General features: G+C 31.3%; 1 protein-coding gene across 1 annotated transcript in view; it reads right to left on the bottom strand.

Annotated features, from left to right (window-relative positions):
• The window catches only part of LOC137644041 (dopamine receptor 2-like), a 681134-nt gene extending 659663 nt beyond the window's left edge, over nt 1-21471 (bottom strand). The window contains exon 1 of the mRNA XM_068376940.1: nt 20497-21471. The gene's annotated coding sequence lies outside the window, so the exon portion shown is untranslated. The remainder of the gene's footprint in view (nt 1-20496) is intronic.
• Between the last annotated feature and the right edge of the window lie 1960 nt (nt 21472-23431).

Below are 23431 nucleotides of genomic sequence, written 5' to 3'. Positions count from 1 at the left end.
TCTGAGGACTTTGTCCTGCAGTTGACTAGTTACGGCTGATGATGATGAATATATATATATATATAATATATATATATATATATATATATATATATATATATATATATATATACATACATATATATATATATATATATATATATATATATATATATACATACATATATATATACATACATACATATATATATATATACATATATATATATATATATATATATATATATAATATACATATATATATATATATATATACATACATATATATATATATATATATATATATATATATATATATATATATATATATATATATATATATATATAGATGGATATTAAGAAAAGCAGGATAAGTCCCTGGAGATTGCAATAGAAGAAGGGGGAGGAGGCGAAGACCATGGATTAACGATCTAAGAAAATTTGCGGGTATACACTAACATAGAAAGACCATAAACAGACGCAAGTGGAAGGGCATCTCTGAGGCTTTTATCCTGCAATTGACTAGTTACGGCTCATGATGATATAAAAACACTAATATATATATATATATATATATATAATATATATATATATATATATATATATATATATATATATAATATATATATATATATATATATATATATATTACTTCTAGATTCAAAATTCTGTCTTTTTTTCCAGAATGATGAGGGGATCAAATGTTGTTGGAGACTTCCTTTCTATTTGCTTGTTTTTTACCTCAAAGCTAACTGGGTTGTTTATACTTGGCGGGGTGTTCCCAAGAAGAATTAAAACACCACAGGAAGTTTCATGTGTTTGTTTCTAACAACTATGATAGCAGAGTAATCCAATGTGTTGTACAGACCATTATTAGCCATTGTAAAAAAAAGAAAAAAAAAAAGTAAAGAACCAGTGAGATTAGAAAGGGGAATTGTAATGAAATTGACAGTCAAATACAAAAATCTTTGATATTGTGCAGAAAGAGGACGGTAGTACAGAGTGGAAAACACAGGTGACAGTCTAAAAGCAGTACCATACTTATCCAAGTATTATGCAGAGCTTGAATATTGTAAACATGTGTTGTACAGTATTTGCCAATAAAAGAAAACTTTCTACAACGAGTGAAAATCATCCTGCGGTATTGTCAAAAAAAAATATTATCGTACTATGTGACATATTAGCCTATATATGTTTACTTTGTTCGTGTTTGTTGTAAATGATAAGAATTTTATTTTTAAGTTTATGTAGTGGAGTTGTGATATTAATTAATTTAGAAGGTGTGTTTTTCTATCATTTTGACTGTATAAAATATGTATAAAATAGGTGATTACTTTATATCATGCGATTATTGCAAAAATATGTAAGTTATGGTCAAAAGAAAATATAACTAAATGTATGTGATTGTTGGTATGTGTACAAAATAAATGAAGTGAAGTATAATTAGAAATGTGTTTGAATCTGATCTCTAATAATAATAATGATAAGAATAGGGAAGTTGGAATATGGGGAAAGGAAGAGTACCCCTGGATACAATCCAGTTTATAGCTCAAAGGCAGGTACTCGGGATGGGAAAGATTAAGGAAAAAGGGAGAAAGAGAAGTACAGGAGAAGAATAAAAGAGAGGGGCAGACCCTCTTGCGATATTAGGGAATTGGTATTATTATTAGATAATGGTATCTGATCTCTAGTAACCCAAAAAGACCACGCCATCAAGGCAGGAGAAAAGAAAGTAAGGATGAAGTTAAAAACATTATCTGGTTGACTTTTCACTTTTTCCGGGACAGGTCCCCCCTCTTTGGTAGGTTCGACTTTTTGTAGTAAATTTTACTCGACCTCAAAATTACAATTATATGCTACCATGTCGTTTTAATACTTTAAAAATTAACTCACAGAGCCAAACCTATCAGCAATGACTGTCAGTGACAGGGCACCAAGTGTCGCTCTGCCCATATCTCAACCAAAGAGTCAGTGAAAAGCAATAACATGTCAAGACTTTGATGAAGCGGTTGCATTACTCACTTCATATATATTTTTCATAATGTTATCATGAAAATTTGCCAAAGTTTGAATATTCACAAGTCAACAGCAAATTAGCTCGTTATCTGAATGTCGCTCAAGTGATGACATTCCTTTATGTTTACACTTACGCAAATAAAACTAATAGTCTTCCAATTTATTTTTGTATTATATACTTATTCCCACTAAATTACACTAATAAATAATTGAATGAATATTACAGAAACCGTAATAATAAAACTTCAGTCACATTATGCTATAAAAATATCTCTTAAAATCTCGCTGGCACACCCTTTTACCACCTGCCTTAGACTTGGCAAAGGGTTAGAGTTTTGACACGATAAAGGATTCAGGTACTATATGTTCATAAAAAGAAAAATTAGTGTGTTTTACAGGAGCCAAACTCTCAAACTATATGAGCCAAAAGACAAACAGACAGCACAACATCAACAAATTAGACTTTGCAATAGAAAAATATCAATAATGAATGTAAAAACATTTAAAACATTTCAGCCCTATATCAATTTCTATTAGTCATGAAATAATAATGAGTTTATCATCATCATCACCATCATCCTCATTATCATTTGATTATTAATATACATTTTACGAAAAAGAATATTCAGATTGAAATTAGCCTAATGTAAATTTTCGGTTTTTGTCATAGTAAATACTTGTGTATTAAGTGGCAATAACTGCTGTTATTCCCTGCCTGAGATTAATTCTTCAAAAGTATAAGTCACCGGAGAAAATATAAACTTGATAAACGCAAAACATTAAAAAACTACCTTCAAGATGTCCAACACCATCATGTCTCTTATCTCATAAACAGAGAGAGAGAGAGAGAGAGAGAGAGAGAGAGAGAGAGAGAGAGAGAGAGAGAGAGAGAGAGAGAGCTGGCAATCTCAACATATGAATATGTTTTATTTTTGATATTCTCTAATATCTAAGCTCTTTTGAAGCACAGAGAACATAACTACGGTTGCAGGTATGAACGGTTGCTATGCAATAAGAGATTCAATGGAATATATGACAAATTATTATGATCAAGAGTGACAGCAGCAAAAAAACTGAAGCTTAAAACAAGCATGGGACTTAGCTAATTAAGGGAACTTAAGAATAAAGATGAATTGAATGATGGAAGAATTTTTTTTGGGGGGGGAGGAGAGAGAGAGAGAGAGAGAGAGAGAGAGAGAGAGAGAGAGAGAGAGAGAGAGAGAGATGAGATTTATTAAATAGACAGCAAAATATGACCTGTTATATCAATCATGATGTAACCGGACAGAGATGATGAGAACAGAGTATGCAATGGAAGATGAAATATCATTGGAAGGAGAAAGGATTAATGAGGTAGAATCATTTTAAGTATTTAGCAACAATGATCCCAATACAGGGTCTTTAGAAATAGAGTTTAGTGAAAGATTGGAAAAAGCAAATCAGACAATGGCTAGGTTAAGTAAAATTTGGAAATCAAATCGCCTGAAATTACATATAATAATCAGACTATATATCAGTTTAGTGAGATCGGTGTTACTCTATGGATATGGGTCATGGTATGACAATGAAACAATCTCCAATAGATTTAGTAGATTTGAGAACAAAGCCCTCAAAAGGATATTGGGAGTTAAATGGCAGGACAGGATTAGAAATGAAACTATAAGGGAGATTACTCGAGTGCCATATGTGGATGAGGTCATGATGAGGGGTAGATGGAGATGGTTTGGGCATGCTCTTCGCACTCCCCAAGAGAGATTAGTTCAGCAAACGTTCAGCTGGGCTCCACAATGCGCTAGAAGAGTTGAAAGACTAAGGCCCTACATGGGTGAGGACTATGAAGCGCGAAGTAGGGATGATGAATGGAGAAGTATTGAATAAAAAGCTCAAGATAGAGACGACTCACGAAATCTAACCGAGGAAATTAAGAATTCGCATCGGAAACAACACGTTTTTCTTTATATAAACAAAATTATGAAAACATTTTTTTCATGCTTCAATCCGTATATTTCACGCACTTATATTACTGCAAAAAGACATTTACATTTACTTAAACAAATATAATAATTACATATTTCCCCTAGCACTGTGGTTAAGATAATCGTATTACCAGCAAGTAGTCCAAGATTAAACTCCCATTATATAGAAGAAAAAAACAATTTGGCCTTATTCCATGGAAATTTATTAGTTGTATTTCCCATAGAATTAAATTGTGTACTAGGTACTTCAAAGTCTAAGGTGGGGTAAAAACGTTGCTGTAGATGGCAAGGGTTTGGAGAAACTAAAGTCAAAATACTGACTGAAAACATCAAAGTTGTTTATATAGGTGCCCCTCTTTACTAAAAAAAAAAATATAGATAAAGTTTTTAAACTGAGGGTTTTCTTAGAAGTGCGGAATTCATTACGATTCACTTTTAGGTATAAAACTACTACTACTACTACTACTAGAGGAGAGAGAGAGAGAGAGAGAGAGAGAGAGAGAGAGAGAGAGAGAGAGAGAGAGAGAGAGAGAGAGAGAGAGAGAGAGAGGGCATATTGTGGGATGACGATTATAGATCAGTTGATCATATCAAACTGATTAGCTGCATAATAAATTCGTTACAGTTTCGGCCAGTTGATTGCATCCAATAAAGTACCATTTTATTTTGAATTAACCTTAATTTATAACCATTCCACACTCCGTGTCAGATTAAAAGGGTAAAGGTCGACTGTTAGGAAATTCAGAGGTAAGCTACTTGTAAAGGAAATTTGAATGTAGGGAGTTGAAAATACATTTGTTACTGCCACATTCAAGATTTTATTTGCTTCAGGATTACACATTTTACACATTTTTTCAACCTTTCTCTAAATTTTTGCGTTACTCCATCCATAAGGATATTGAGCAGTAATGGAGACCTTACATTTACTGGTTTGATTAGATGTATGTTTGAATGTATCATTTATATTATCAAAAGTATGGATAATTTTTGAAAATGTTCCTTTCATCTGGCCATTTCTGGGTATCAAAAATAAATGAAGGCAATCATGACCGGAAGTGACTCTCAAAGTTTCATGGAAAACTTAAAAATCTCATGATTTCTGTTCTCCCAAAGGCATAAATGAAACGTTAAACAAACTTGAAAGGGATTGAGTGGAATAAAAAACTATAATAGATAATAAAATCAATTACTTTCTAGGTTTCATTTTTTAAAAAAAAAGGTAAAAAAAAAAATAATTTCTTTAAATTTCATGATAACCTAGTTAATAAAAAATATATATGGCTAAAATAAAATGTATGAGTAATAAATCTTCTATTAAAAATACAAATATATGGAAATGAAGGAATAGAAAGTTTAAAAGGGCGTAATCTTTAACATTGCTTGAGCATACTATTACTTAACTGAAAGAGAAATCTCTCCAATCAGCATTATAAAAAACAGGAATTATATGCAAGGGGTTATCATGCTGAATGGGAAATGCTCTTCATATTATACATTATACAATAGAAACGCCAGCAGTATACAAAATATAGTGATTTTTCAAATCAAAATATTATGAATTTGGAAATTAAGCCAAGGTTCTGTCGGATGATTTATATAAGGGCAGATATTAAGATCAATTAAAAACGACTTATCAGAGAGAGAGAGAGAGAGAGAGAGAGAGAGAGAGGAGAGAGAGAGAGAGAGAGAGAGAGAGAGAGAGAGAGAGAGAGAGTTTGTATACAATATAGAGGTGTCACAGCAATGATTATTATCGACGATAAGAGAGGAAGAAAATGGTTTGATATTGGAGTAGTGCGTATTACCTCTTATGTTGGAAAATCAAACATGTTGGCAGAGAGAGAGAGAGAGAGAGAGAGAGAGAGAGAGAGAGAGAGAGAGACTAGGTTCTGTAAATTGACAGAGTATGACAGAAATAGCAAGGGCAATCAAAAAACCTATTCAAAAATAAAAATCCCAGAACAATACTCATTCTTTAAAGAACAAGACCATGATTTTTTTATAACGGGAGGTTGACGAGTTTTGAGACTAGATACCATTATCTCCGGCTAAAAACAGAAAAGAAATAGATTGAGCCCTGAATACATACAACGCAAGCTTCAGTCATTGATCGTCAACACACACACATATACATACAGTATATATATCCTTCTACACCTATTGACGCAAAGGGCCTTGGTTAGAATTCGTCAGTCGTCCTTATCTTGAGCTTTTAAATCAATACTTCTCCATTCATCAACTCCTACTTCACACTTCATAGTCCTCACTCATGTAGGCCTGGGTCTTCCAACTCTTCTAATGCCTTGTGTAGCTCCATTAAATGTCTGATGAACTTATTTCGCTAGGGGAGTGCGAAGAGCATGATCAAACCATCTGTATCTACCCCTCACCATGATTTCTTCCACATATGGCACTCCAGTAATCTCTCTTGTAGTTTCATTTCTAATCATGTCCTGCCATTTCACTCCCGATATTTTCCTGAAATTTTTGTTTTCAAATCTACAAAATCTGTTGGATATTGTTTCATTGTCACACCATGACTCATGTTCATATAGTAACACCGATCCCACTAAACTGATATATAACCTGATTTTTATTTGTAATTTCTGGCGATTTGATATCAAAATTTTATTTAACCTTGGCATTGTTTAATTTTCTTTTTCCAATCACTTACTAAATTCCAATTCCAAAGACCCTATTTTTGAGATCATAGTTGATAAATACTTAAATGATTCTACCTCATTAATCTTTTCTCCCTATAATATTTCATCTTCCATTGCATATTCCGTTCTCATTATCTCTGTCTTTCTTCTATTTATCTTGAGCCCAACCTCCTCTGATATTTCATGCATTCTTGTAAGCAAGGATTGCATGTACATTGGTGTTCTGCAAATAAGGATAGCGTCATCAGAATACTTTAGGCCAGCTAATTTCCTATTACTAATCCAGTCAACTCCTTCTCCACCATCCCCAACTTTTCTTTGTATTAAAAAATCCACGAGGAAGATACACAACATAGGAGACAACATATTCCCTTGAAGGAGGCCTACTCCACCGGTCACTGGAAATTAATTTGATAGGTCTCCACTAACATTAACTTTGCACTCACTATCCTCATGAACAGACTTAACTAAATTTACATATATAAGAGGAACTCCATAATAACGCAGGACTCTCCACAAAATTGGCCGAAGCACGCTATCAAAGGCTTTTTCATAGTCAACAAATGCCATCGAAAGTGGATTTCTATATTCTACTCATTGCTGTACATGTCTTAAAATTAAAATTTGATTAGTAGAACTTCTACCTTTTCTAACTCCGGCCTGTTCATCTCTCAGCTTTTCATCAATTTTCCTCTCTAGTTTCTTTAGAACAAGAATCCTATATATATATATATATATATATATATATATATATATATATATATATATATATATATATATATATATATATATGTGTGTGTGTGTGTGTGTATATGTGTGTGTTGGGTAAAGCAGGATGCTATAAGACCAAAGGCTTCTTGTTTAAGGAAAGGATATATAAAAAAAAATCATATATAACTACGTCACAGGTGATGAATAAAGAAATAACTTCAGATCAGTAATAGCGGCGTTAAAATGGACCTGTCATCTATAACTATAAATAGAGATTAATATCAGCCTGTTCAACATAAAAACATTCATTCCAAGTTTACATTTCTGGAATTACACCCATTCACCTGCCTCATTAGGAAGATCATTCTGCGATCTGGTCAAAGCTAGAATAAAACTTTTAGAATTCTGTGGAATGTTGAGCCATATGATGGAGAAGGCAAGACTGTTAGCTGTGAGAATTAAATGCATATCTAATTGTTCATTACTTCTTATATCCTTTATTTATTACCTTATTTCCTTTCCCCACTGGGCTATTTTTTCACTGTTAGAGCCCTTGGACTTATAGCATAAGCCTACTGCTTTTCCAACTAAGGCTATAGCTTAGCTAAGAATAATAATAATAATAATAATAATAATAATAATAATAATAATAATAATAATAATACCTACTACTACGCAGATTCGTAGAAGATAGTATACTGTGAGAAGATCCGAATGCATAGGATTTCCAGAATTATGAAAATCTTATACAACACCATAAATAACTAACTCAACGACCGTGGCAGAGATTAATATCAAGATCAGGAATATGAAATATAATAGACTGCAAGTTTATGTCCAACAAATTAATGTGAGGGTCCAAAGTTCAAGACCAGACATGAATTCGATGCTCGAAACAAAGCAAAATATTCCCAGGCTGCATGTATGTATGTATGTATGTATGTATGTATGTATGTATGTGTATATATATATATATATATATATATATATATATATATATATATATATATATATATACCATAAAAAAACTAACAAGTAAACCAAATGAAACCAAACCAATATGGCGAACACCAAAATGGCGAACTCTAGTCAATTATCATATAAACTGAATGTCGAGAAATATTTGATTTCAGTATAATTTGTCCACTAGGTTTATTTGATCCTAAAATGCTCTTGATCTAGCTGCTTTAAAATATTTTAGAATTATATGATTTATAGTGAAAAAAAATGATGGTTTAAAAGTTTAAACTATCTTATTAAACGTATCAGCGCTCTTAGAAAAAGCAATATGCAATATCCATTTACAAATCTTATTTGGAACGGCAACATTTGAATGTGCTTATTGGCAGCCTCTCTCTCTCTCTCTCTCTCTCTCTCTCTCTCTCTCTCTCTCTCTCTCTCTCTCTCTCTCTCTCTCTCTCTCTCTCTCTCTCTCTTTGATATCAATATCGATAAGAGTTATGAGTACGGAGATATCATCTCTTTCTGAATCATCGAAGGTATAAATCTTGGACGGAAAATATTAGCGAAGAAATACATTTTGCTGAGTTTCAAAACTACAAATTTCTCCCCAGCTTCTTCTACAGTGATATGACGGTTTATCATCCTCTGCAAAATAAAGTGCCAGATCTTTTTAGCATATATACCTTACAATGAAAATTGTAGACTCAGAATCTGTGTCGCATAAAGAACAAAAGTTAAATGTTAAGTATCAAGAACATATAACAAGTGATCCCCTCAAAGCTGCAAAAAAATAACAAGAACAGGAACTAGAGGATATTAAATGTCCCTGGACACTTCATCCGAGGATTTCATATTTTTCATCAGAAGAATAGGCCTAACATTCGACAACGCAGAAACATCGTAGAGGATAGTGAAAAGGAAACCGAGAAAAGACAGGATATGTCCATCAAATCTAGGAATTCATAGGACTAAACCAATTTGAAAATGGGGACCTTAGAGAAAAAACCCCAAAAAGAGAGCAATATACTAATATTATCGCTATAAATAATTACTAACGGGAAAAGAATTAAAGCAACACACCAATATTCAAATAACTTAGACACTATAATACTAAGGTGCAAGTCAAAGGTTAAATTAACATTACCTTGTAGAAGATCAGAACCAAAGGATCGGTTTAACAAAAATACATTTAATTCCATGAAAAGCCAGAAATTATATATATTATATTATACTTCTAGGAAATGAAATTCCTATCCATTTGTTTACCGTGCATTTTAGCATATGGTTTTTATCTAAGAACCTTGAAGAAGATTATATAGCAGAGGAGTTTTTTCTTTTTTTATTCTCATTCTCACTTCACTTTATGGAAAGCTCTTGCAGTGAACTATATATATATATATATATATATATATATATATATATATATATATATATATATATATATATATATATATATATATATATATATATATATACATATACACATTAACATGTTCATACATACAGACAAACACAAACACACTACATATACTCTAGGTCAGCTAATTTCCTACAGTATACCAATTCAGTTCATTCCTTCGCTACCATCTTTAACTGTTCTACACATTACAAAATCCATGAGGATGAATAAAATGGTTGACAACGCATTCCCTCAGAGTACTCCGCTGTTCACTGGAAATTCATTTGATAGAACTTCACTAACATCAACTTTGCACTTGCTATGCTTATGATCAGACTTAATCAAATTCACATATTTCAAAGAAATTCCATAACACAGGAATTTCCACAAAATTGGCCGGTGCACACTATGAAAGAATTTTTCATATTCAACAAATGCCATCAAAAGTAGGTTTCTATATTCTGCACATTGCTGTACATGTCTCAAAATGAACATCTGGTCAGCATAACTTTCCATCTTGCTCTTTTTCTGTCTTTTAGTGTTACTTTCATCATTATTCTTTCCACAACTGTTCGAGTTGTAACAAGCCTATATTCTGAGGCTTTAGTAAGCCTCCCAGTTTCTAATGCATAACTTAATACTGGTAGGACCATCTCATTAAATACTTTTCTTTTTTAAGAAAGTGGTATCTTAATTTTCATAACCTCATTTTGTTTACCAAATGCTCTCTATCCTATGCTTATCCTCCTTCTAATTTCAGTCTCGTGTCCTGTGGAAACACTGTCTGTCCTAAGTATGTATATTCATTAACAATTTCTGGAAGTTCGTCCATAACCCTTATTTGGTGTTTTCTGCATTTATGTTGAAGATTGTCTTAGTTTTATTCATATTAATTTTCAGTCCTACATGTCTATCTTATTCATATCTTCTATCATCTTTCATAATTCTTCCCAAGAGATTCACTAAACACAATTGTGTCATCTGCAAATTTTAAGTTGTTAAGGTATTTCTCATTAATATTAATTCCTACATTTTCCCTCTCTAAATTCTTGGAAAGTCTTCTGGCCATGCTGTATACATACAGTGTATGTAAATACGGGTACACATTATTGCTCGTTGAGAGAAAATACTCATGAATACATCTTTTTTTCACATTATGTATGAAGTTTTAAACCTGAATTCCCAAGCTTCCATAAATGGCATTCGGTAAAGTAACACAATTTGACCTGGGAGTAATTTTCTTTTATTCCATGGAGGACTAAAATAGATTGATCAATAATTGTAACGCTACCATTTATCCACGATAATATACTAACTCCAGCAGTGTTAGTTTAAATCTAAAAATAAAATCTTGAATTTGTAATGATTCTCCTATAAAATCGTGCCTTATCTGGTTCCGGATTCAAAACTTTCTATTAGTATATCTGGCTTAATGAAATTATATTCAAAGATTATATGTATTCTATTTACAACTTTTCTACAATTGAAATCTAGAGAAAATAAGTCATTTTTCAATTTCCCTCAAAGGTATAGGTTAATGTTTTGAGTATTCTATCAAAGACAGAAATTTTCAACACATCGAGATTCCTCCTTGGAACCGGAAAGCGAGATAATTCATCAAATTATGCAAATGAAATACAGGACTAGAAGACTTCTTGAACACCCGCCAACCTGATAGTGACATGTAAAAAAAAACTTACTCATCTCCTAGACGAAAAAGAAAAAAAAAAAGATGTTCTTTGGCGCAAATTTTTTTTCGTAACCAATTGGGTTTTTAAATCACAGAAATTACATTTAAGAAGTAATGAAACCTTGCCTTCCAGACGCGCTCTTACATTTCCGTAAAAACATGAAAAGCCAAAAATGCATTTTACGAGGCAATAACCAAGACTCTGCTGATAGATGGGTGGGTTTCACACAATTTGTATCGCGATGAAAGGTATCTCGATAAGCGGATATTATGTTGAACTTCCAAAGCTATCCGGTAAAGTGAAAACCCTTCCTAATACTATATGACTATCGACTCCCTCCAGTGGGCTGTGTCACTTGTTTAATGTTTTTCAATTTACTAGTTTCTTCAAAATGCTATAAGGCCAATATCTTTTCGTTAGTTTTTATTCACATCCTTTTTTCTTCATACGAATAAGCTAGTATCCTATTTTTTTCTATACTGGAACAGGAAGAAATTTTTAGATCTCCACCGAAATAATAATTCCACTCCTTTCTCCCACGCTCTTCAAAATTTCACCGTTGATTCTTACCCCTATACAAGGTGAACATAATACCCTATTTAAAAACTGAACAAATGAATTGATATAGCAGTAAGGATCGTTAATCTAGCAGAACAATGATCTCTTTGTCAGCTCATTCCAGATATAAATTAAATAGCAACAGGATCTTTAACAGGAAGGTGATGCTTCGAAAATAGATGAGTAATTGAAATCATACTGTAGTTTGCTCTGGGAGAATGAAATGAAGCAGCAATTTCTCAAAGTAAAATGGCAAATAAAAAGTACCGTGAGAGAGAAATTAGGATTATGGATACCACAAACTATTGCCGTAGAATTAACCTCGAGTTACCTTGGTGACTAAGAAATCAAAAATACATTTTAGTAAGAATAGATTAACAAACTAAAATATACTAACATACCAATACTAACTAATGGAATTTTGTGAATACAGAATGATTACAAATATAGGAGAAATTTTTACTCTTGAAATAAAACAAAAATCTTATCAAACAATTACGCGAGAGGCCCAACCATCACCATACCATGTGAAGATCGTATTTCTTTCACATCATACACTCTCTCACTTATCAATAAAAAAAAAAACGAGAAAATAGTAAAATATTTCTTTATTCGTACCAAACAAAACCAGAAATCGAATTACTATACTTAGTTTCATCCTCGTGCAGAACTAGCGAAAAAGAACTTCATACTTTAGATTTTCTGGATTGTAGCCAGACACAGTACTATGCATTCATTCTGTCCGTTCAGATTATAAGAGTTTCCAGGTTTCTGGTGCGGTTCCCAAAACAGCAGCCTCGGTCCCTCATTAGCCCCATGGTCAAGGTACACATTTATACCTTAGCTAGAACTGGATTACCCGTCACTATAATTTTGTTATTTAACTATTGCAAATTCTTGAGAGTTGCCAAGAGCCATCTTAAAGACTTTGTATTCTCGTTCCTATTCGAAGACCATTCGCTGAACTTAATTAATGGATACATTAACATTTCCAGAACATTTATAAGATATCACAGTAACACTGGTTTAGAAACTGATAAATTTCTTCCCCTTCATAACAAGATTAAAGCAATTCATATCAGAATAGATTATTAATGTACCCAACGTAGACTGACGGGTGATTCATCTATTCGCATTTCTAGTATAAAGCAAGATACTGGTAGATGCCTTCCCCACACGAATCTTGAAAAAACCCAATTCTGGAAAGACGACTTGCATGAAAATCTACCAGAAATTATATAGTTTTCTATAGATACAAAATCATGTATCCAGTCATAGCGTATGCAAGTGCCTGTTCCCCTCCATGGTGCATATTTTTTCATGGGCCATTCATTACTTTTAACATCAGCATTTCAGCCTTCCCTGATTTTGGTAACTGTTTATGTTCCATCAAAATGAAGATTAATCAAGGCTGATCGCAAAGATGTTGATTTCAAAAGTTCTCTTGGTAAGTTTCTTTCACGGAGCTTCTTTCTTCCTGATAAACAATGAATCCTCTAATTCGCTTTTTATTCTTCATATGCAGTTATTAACTTTTTTATATATCAAACCAACATTATAATACACACACACACATATATATATATATATATATATATATATATATATATATATATATATATATATATATATATATATACATGTATATATGAATATATATATATATATATATATATATATATATATATATATATATATATATATATATATATATATATATATATATATATTCAAATAAGCCATATGTTTTAATACATTACTTTCTGGATTATCTTACAGACCTAGGGATCAGAGTCCCAAGGCTCAAAGACAATAGCATCTGACCGGCCGGGAATCGAACCCTGGTCCAGGATACTTGTAAGACAATGACAGTACCATTTAAATAATACTGTCATTGTCATATAAGTATCCTGGACCAAGGTTCGATTCCCAGCCGGTCAGATACTATTGTCTTTGAGTGGTTTTACCTTGGGACTCTGATCCCGAGGTCAGTGAGAGAATCCAGATATCAATGCAATAAAATATATGGCTTATTTTAATCTGCAAAAACACATCTAAATGTGAAAAAATTAAAAATATAGACAAATAAATAAATATATAAATATAATATATATATATATATATATATATATATATATATATATATATATATATATATATATATATATGTGTGTGTGTGTGTGTGTGTGTGTGTGTGTGTGTGTTTGCGCTTGTCTAAAGCTTCCCAATTGTATCAAATCTCTAACACCTTGGCTAAAACGTTTAAACTAATACACTTCGTGAACATTATCTAGACATAATGGGTGCGTCCAGACGCTACGTTAACGTTCATCTTGCATCCACCATCAAAATCGATATTTATGATTGAACCCAAACAACTATTTCACATCTTCCAGGCTTCTTAGAATGTTAAGCATAAAACCTTTAAACCTTTCCAATAATAATAATAGAAAAAGTATATAGTTATCAACATTAATTTTGTACTTTCTTCAATGAAGACCAGAATTTAACTGACCTGGCATTAACTGAAGTTTTTTTTTTTTTACCATACGTGTTTGTTTAACGAATATAATTCATTGTAGAGTGCAATACATATGTATACTGTGGGTATACATATAGACAGTATATGTACGTGTGTGAATATATATATACATATATATATATATATATATATATATATATATATATATATATATATGTGTGTGTGTATATATATATATATACACATATATGTAAGCTACATATATACACACAAATATACATAATATATATAACTGTGTATATGTAGCAGCGGACACATGATGAACATAACATTTGTATTATACTCATGAAATGAAAAGAAGAGATATAATTCAAGCTAGTACTTTCATCTTGGTGATATCAATTGACTCAATTGTAGTCGATTAATGTCACCAATGACCCAAAACTACCAACTCCAATCAAGTCGTCTCACTTTTCTTTTCGTGGATAGATATATGTGTATATATATATATATATATATATATATATATATATATATATATATATATATATATATATAGTATGTATATATTGAATAAATGCGCATATAATTACATATTCATATTTTTATATATTATATGATTATATACAATTATATATTTAAACATGCATATATAATATTTGACATGAATACAACTATTAATTGTTCATTATTAATATAAGGAGGTATACTAATGTTTTTATATCATAAAAATGAAATACAGTATATGAATCTTTATGCCCATAGGCTAAAATATAAACACTTATGACCCAACAGAATGGCTTTCTCTCCTTCACTATAAAGACAAAGATACACGTACCTGAGGTGCTATGTACGCGTGCTTGCGGTTATATATGGCGTCATGTTACAGCTCAAGCGGTTTTATTGCAACGTGAAACATGAAAACTTGATATGATCACATTTGTGACTGGTTATTAAACGTACCAGTAAAACATGTTTGTCAAGTTCTTTGACAATTTGCCGCAAGGCGATGACAACTGCAACCTGCTGTCATTGGGATGCCAGAGAGATACCGTGCAGAGCAATGCTGTGTGGACTTACGAGGGATTAGTGAGTGTTCGTTCGTGCCTGATGGATGTCGGTTTGTAAGGAAAATACTCCATAAATTGATAACGGGAATGCTTTTTAACGTAGTAAAAATTAATTATTATTGATGAAACTTTCACTCTCAAAGTCAGGTATTTTTTTAGCAAAGGTATATATGAATGAATTAAGACAATGAGCTTGATGGAAAGAATAGTGAAATACAGATAATAAACTATGTTTACTAATTGAAAAAAAAAGAAATGTGGAGTAAACAAGAAAGTACAGTAGAAGTACTGTACTTTCTTGTTTACTTCTATTTTACTCTTGAAAAGGGAAATAAGCAAAGTTTAAATTCTAGATCATTTCTTCTGGCATTTACTTATATAACAGGACACTAACCACCCTATTGTTGGGTGGTGAAGTTTGAGGTATTTTACAAAATATCGGTTAAAAAAAAAACTTCCAATACCGTTAATTTTTCCACCTTAATATGGTATATGCAATAAAAATGTGTTCCAAACTCATAAGAACTCATAACCTGATAAAGTAAATTGCATTTTCCGAATGAATTACGTGGTTAATGAAAAGAAAAAAAAAATGTATTCTCTGATCTATATATTGTTTCAAAAAAGAATAATATATATGCACAACGCCAACAAATACAGCCATTTCTAGTCCACTACAGGACGACCTCAGACATGTCCTTAGTCAAGATGGAGTTTGGAAAGTTTTCATCATCACGCTGGCCATTACGAATTGGTGATGGTGGGATACTTTAGTTTGATTGCTCACGGAAAACCAACCTAGAATGAGCGGCCCTGACTAGTACAGCTTTGCTGATAAGGGCAATACACAAACCCTTTCACCACACTAAGGTATCCAAACTTTTTATGGTCTTTTAATCCCAATCTACACTCGCAAATTTCCTTAGCTTGTCAATCCATTGTCTTCTCTTCCTTCTCCCTGCTTCGTTTGCCATCTCTAAGGACCCATTCTGTTACTCTTAATATCCATCTATTATCTGTCATTCTCATTATATGTACTGCCTATGTCCGTAAGTTTTTTTTTTTTTAACATGTAGTTAGAATATCCTCTACTTTAGTTTGGTCTCTTATTTATGTTGCTCTTTCTCTGTCTCTTTGTGTTATTCATATCACGATTCTTTCAATAGCTCTTCGTTATAAATAGCTTATGTTCTAAGACTTTACTCTATCTTCTACAAAAAAAAAAAAAAAAAAAAAAAAAAAAACTCAGAAATTTAAGGTATTTGCTTTTCAGTTACAAGTAAATACGATTTCTGAATATAAACCCCTTATATTATGAATAAGAAAATGGAAAAGATTGCTAGCAGTCAATAAAGCGTTTTAAAGGAAAAAATATCTGCAAAATATTCTTTTTTTATTTTACATAGTTCATTAAATTTCATAAATTCTGTTTACTCTTTGGTTCTTTGGAGAAGGGGAAAAACTTGAAAAAATAAAAGGGATTTTGGTCAATTAAGCCGAATGTTAATGAGTCTGATTTTACATATTAGGCCTGAGTAACAAAAAGACGAATATTCAACCTACTGTTGACAACAAAGAACTCAGTTGCGTTGAAATTCGTTGCCTTATACAAGTTCCCTGAAAAAAGAATTACTTTCAAAATACTTTTAATCTAGAACCTGAAAAGCTTAACTAGATTCCTTTTCTATCAAGTCTATCATGGCATCCTGTTTTACATCTAGTGTTGTAGCTTAGCTACTACTACTACTACTACTACTACTACTACTACTACTACTACTAATAATAATAATAATAACAATTGCAACGAAGAATGCACAATAACGGTAATGATTTTCAACAAATTTGCATAAAGCAAACAACTCTTCAGAAATACCTAATAAGAATAATCCCAGTATAATTTAGTTTCCTATTCCTCGGTGTTTCTCCTGGGAAAAGATCAAAATGTGAAACGTTAGTAACTGACTAACGATGGAGGATTGTCTTTGACTCATAATAAGAGAGGATCAAATTGTGAAATGTGAGTATTTTAAAAACAACATACGAAATTGAAGGTAAAACTCACATGGGATATTTGAGACATTGTGAAATGTTGGAGATCGATCCTTATTGTATTTCCATTATAGGAGACTACAGAGGAGCCATGGAAACCAGACACCAGTTGCATTAATACCAATTATGAACAATGATAAATATCGTAAATAGAGTAATAATTGGTTCTCAGCAAGGGCATGGAAGGAAAGCGTGTAAGTCATTTTCTTTGACAATATGCAGGAACTTTTTGGAAAGAATATCGGCTAAGTGCGATTTATGCTGGATTTTCTCATATTTTCACTTATTCTTTCATTCTAATGGAGGATAGTTTGGAATACCTCTTTGTAACTTTGCAAAGACAAAAATTATTTAAAAATAAAAAAACATATTGAAAAATGCTTTTGTGTCCTTGAGAATTGAACCCAGATCCTTTTCTTTCGGGTCCCTTATTTTTATTAGGTGTTTATATATATATATATATATATATATATATATATATATATATATATATATATATATATATATAATATATATATATATATATATATATATATATATATATATATATATATATATATGTGTGTGTGTGTGTGTGTGTATGTGTGGACACAAAAACATCTCAATACCCACTGAAAGTCACACTCTATACTCCTGAATGTTCTCACAATAATCAATGCTGTCTTTGTTCAAACGGAAGATCTGTCTTCAACTAAAATGGAATGTCTATTAACATACTGACACCCTAACCCTCTCCCAATGACCAGGACTGATTTAAGCAGCAATGGCACTTTTCGCCTTTTCTCATAAGAGAAGAAAATCCTATGATACTATTCTATCTATCTATCTATCTATCTATCTATCTATATATATATATATATATATATATATATATATATATATATATACTGTATATATATATATATATATATATATATATATATATATATATATACTGTATATATATATATATATATATATATATACTGTATATATATATATATATATATATATATATATATATATATACTTATATATGTATACATATGAGAGAGATGAATTCACAGAAATGTCTTAAAGAACTGTTTGTATGAAGATCAAGGAGAGAGGTTTTGAGGTCATAATCAGTAATACAGCCATATGTTTATAAAGATCACATGGAAAAGCCGTGATTAAGTACAGTTAATTACACCATTTCTTTGCCATGCCACGGATTATACAAACAATTAAATGCATGGAAGTGTTCAACACTTCTACAATACAGGTAATTGGATGTATGCACATTAATATACATGGCATGCCATCTAACATACACACTTAAAATTTAGTTCAATAATATAATTTTGTAAATAAATATAAATATATATATATATATATATATATATATATATATATATATATATATATATATATATATATATATATATGTACACATATATATGTGTGCGTGTTTATGTGTTTTATATACATATATCTATATTACATATATACTCATATAAATACACAATAGTGCGCCCAAAAGATTAAAAATAGACGTTTAAATATTCGGATAAATATGCAAACAAGCAGAGATTTAATGCTTCCCACCGCACCCACTTTCCTATCTATATACGATAAAATGAATGCAAAGGTCCTTCAAGGAATAGGATTTCTCTGCAGTATAGGTAAAAATATAGTAACTAGAAGTGAGGATTTCATAATGGTTACCCCTTCAGCATGTAACTTTCCGTATCAGAGGGAAACCTCTAAACACAGAAGTAAGTCACATACAAAATTGGGCTTTGCAAAGGCAGAAGGTCAGCATCCATGCCAATCGATCGATGTAAGGTAAGGGTGAAATCGTTACAAATCATTTTATTGAGTGTCATTTGCTTGCAATTTCTGCGCTCTGTGGAGATCCCTGTACACTCAACAGATCGCCTGAGTCGAGGACAAATCCGTTTCCCATTACGCTACACTGAAATTCTTTCTGTCTGTTTCTGTTTTCCAAGATTCCTGATATATTTTATATGGAAGCCAGGTATGATGTTTTTCACTGACCTGATGATATCACAGACAACACAACAAGACAATGTGTAATCGTCCCAGCTGACTTCCATTTTACACACACACATATATGTATATATACACACACACATATATATACATATATATATATATATATATATATATATATATATATATATATATATATATATATATATATATATATGTGTGTGTGTGTGTGTCTGTGCGTACGTGCGTATATGCACGAGTGTGTTTTTGTTCCTACGTTTTTAAATGTCATTTCAGAATTGCTGCATAATACGAAAGCTTATACACTCCCATTAATACAATCATGCGCTAAGCTCCTTTGCCACAGATTAACCGATTACTACTCATGTACTGTACTTGTTTGAACGTTATCCAAATCCAATTTTATTTCTATATCCCGTTGAGTTCTTATGTTCTTGCCCTTTATTCTTTCATTACAGGTTCTTAAAATCTTGCTTTGTCCAATTGGTAAGGGACCATTTATTTGTCCGTGAAAGTTTATAGTTTAATCGAATAACTTTTTCGATAGTAGAACTTTATTTAGATGGATATATCCGGGTTTTCTCATTTTTCTTCAAGTTCTATTTTTTTCTCAGAATAATTTATCAAACAACCTTGGAAATATCTTAATTTATTAATGGCGATTATGAATGCCTGGAATGAAATACGTGACCTTATGAGTTTGTTGAGAACTATAATTATTAAAAATAATAATTGACAACAGAGTATTTCCGAACTTATTCGCTAATCCAGAAATGTTATTAGTCTCTACTGCCGGAGCACATATACACAAAAACTTCATGAAAAGCAAGTGAACATCATTTCCATACACGACGCCATTTTCGAGGCAAAAACAGTCTTTTGCAAAAATTACAACCTTTTGAAAGGAATGAAAATTAACATATAAAATAAACTTAATATTTTACCTTATCAGAAGACGTGACGTTAAGATGCGACGATCTCTACAGTTTTCCGGAAGACGAATAACAATTATGATCTAGTTTCAGTTTCACTTGCAATTGGGCCATTTTGACATCTCGTTCGATTGATCATGTATCGGAATCCAATCTGTTAAGGCTAAAATTAGCATTTGTTTCTTACTTCCTCTGACTCTCACTGATTCATTAAAAGACACAGGAATTTATTTGTTTAACTTCCCACAACTTTAATCCACATAAAATCTAGATTTTTCCGTAAAATTAAGCGTAGACGTTAAACTATTAAATCATGTAAAATGGCTTGATCATGAAACATAATCATCAGTATTTTTCTTTGAACACTTTGTCATCCTAATCGGGATCGCGGGAAGCACATTACAGTATGAATTGGTATTGCACTAGTTTCGCGTCGTTTATGCAATTCAGCATTTAAAACATTGCACGGACGTTGATTCACCCATAAACAACGCCATTTTTCCTATATTAATTAATTTGGAGGAGAGACACGATCTTAAATTCTTTATTCATAGCAAAATCAGGATGGTTTCATTCCCAACAACCATTCGTCGCGGATCATAAGCATGCTTGCGCTTTAACTGCCTGCACGCAATTTATAGATCACGTGACTTATTTGGCTGCCAAAATTGTTTACCGGTGGATACGTTTATTCACAACAGAAGTGACACCAGAAAACCCGGTAAACTGTAATTACCCTCGGAAGTTGACTAAAGTTTCAAAGCGGTTGAAAAAAAAAAAGTTGCGTACATCTTGTACTCAAACAAGTGTCAGCAGTTCACTCCTCGAGTTAATCCTAATTGAGTCGGCCTACATTTAATTTTCGATCATAAATAATAATTAGGGAATAAAATAAGGTCTTAATATCTATCTATAAACAAAAAAATAACAAAAGTTTTCTTTAGAGCGTGCGATCCGTCAACGACGTACACGTTCACTCCTCACCGAGGGTTCAGCCCAACTGAGCCACCCGACTCGCCAGTCTCGGGACTACCACAAGTTGCAACTCCTCTCAGAGGCTGTCGGGTCTTTTTATTTTTTTTTCCACTTGCCCGACCGAAGAGTGCCAGTAGACGGCATCGTGTATCGTCATTACGCATCCAGAAGGGTGGTTGCGTTGGTTAATCCAAGTTAGCATTATATATATATATATATATATATATATATATATATATATATATATATATATATATATATATATATATATATGTATATATATATATACACACACACATATATATATAAATATATATATATATACATATATATATATATATATATATATATATATATATATACACACATATATATATAAATAAATATATATATATATATATATATATATATATATATATATATATATATATATATATATATATATATATATATATATATATTTCAGACCTGATAATTACCACTCATTTTCAGTTAATTGAAAAAGCTGCGAATAATGTACTCGCAACCTTCAAGGGCAATTCACATAAGGGAAAAAGCATTCGTTTACTTGATAATGAAATGATTTTTCACTGAATAGCCAATCAAGAGCATGCATATTTTTCTACTCACACAAACGCAATTATTCATGTTCTTGCTGTCGTAGATTTCCTAGCTTTAGTGGCCAAGCACGGGCTCTTGCAATTCTACAGCCCATAGAAATGCAATTATAGAGTAATCATTTACAATATAAAAATGTGAGTTTCAGTACGTAATTTTACCATATTAGAATTATTTATATTCAAATTATTTTCAATTCCGTTGGATTGCATTATCTCTAGTCTTTATTAATTATATATGATAAATTATACGATTTTGTAGAAATAAAACTACATATATTTTCTACTATATAAATAACCATTTTCACTTAATAGTTATATCTTCATATTTCTAATTATATTTTACCGTTCGAATATTGCATTTAATAAAAAATTATAAAATATGAGTTGATAAAATACTTCAAACATAAATCTGCATATCACTTTAGAATACAAATGACAATATGGAAAGATCTGTCTTTACTATACAGTATATTTAATAATAATATGACTTTGTTTAGTAAGTTACGGATATAGTAAAATGTTTAACAAATAAACATTAATTTACTCTAGATATTTACAAAATTTCTTAAAACAACCGTGTTCATACATAAATAGAATGTCATATTTTTTACTTCTACACTTTTGACAATCTGCCTAACTTATTCTAGTGTAATTTCGTGGTTATTACGCAGGTATTAGAAATAAGGTATTCCTTTTGTTATTTGTTTTTTTTTTCTTACATTCATATCAGAAGAAATAAATCTGATACTACAAGTTGTTTTAAACCCAAATATGGAGTTTAACAACGCTGGAAGCCAATTAAAAACTGACTGTAATCTCTTACAAAAGTAAAAGGCATGTAATGCTTGCATATATCACAAGTGTTGTTCATAGGTAAACTGAACACTTGTGATTATTAAAAGAAAAAAAAAAAACATAGGTGCTTGAAAATAACATCGTTACTTTATACATTTATGCTCAAGAATCAAATTTAGTCAATATCTCTTTCAAATTACAAAAAAGACCCCTAACCTCGTACTTTATTCCAAAGAAGTTAAACAACTTTTTTTATTCGAAAGAGTTTGAAATTTAGGATAAGCTGCACTTCTATCAACAATGCCATGAATATACAGCATGTGTAAGGACTAGAACAAGGTGTGCCATATACAGATATTTCTATTAATATGCATTTCTTCCTTCTTTAAAAAAAAAATAGGTTAAAAAAGTCTGGTTTTCCTAATGATATTCATAAGACCTTTAAAAGGAGTTCAAAATAATGGTAATAGCATCACTTATCTCCCCTTTTTCAGAAAGAGTAAGTATCTGGCTATATATACAGTATATGTAAGTACACACACATATACACACACAAT

The sequence above is a fragment of the Palaemon carinicauda genome, chromosome 7, assembly GCF_036898095.1.
Source record: "Palaemon carinicauda isolate YSFRI2023 chromosome 7, ASM3689809v2, whole genome shotgun sequence".
NCBI classification, from domain to species: Eukaryota; Metazoa; Arthropoda; class Malacostraca; order Decapoda; family Palaemonidae; genus Palaemon; species Palaemon carinicauda.
This window is presented reverse-complemented; position numbering and strand designations above follow the sequence as displayed.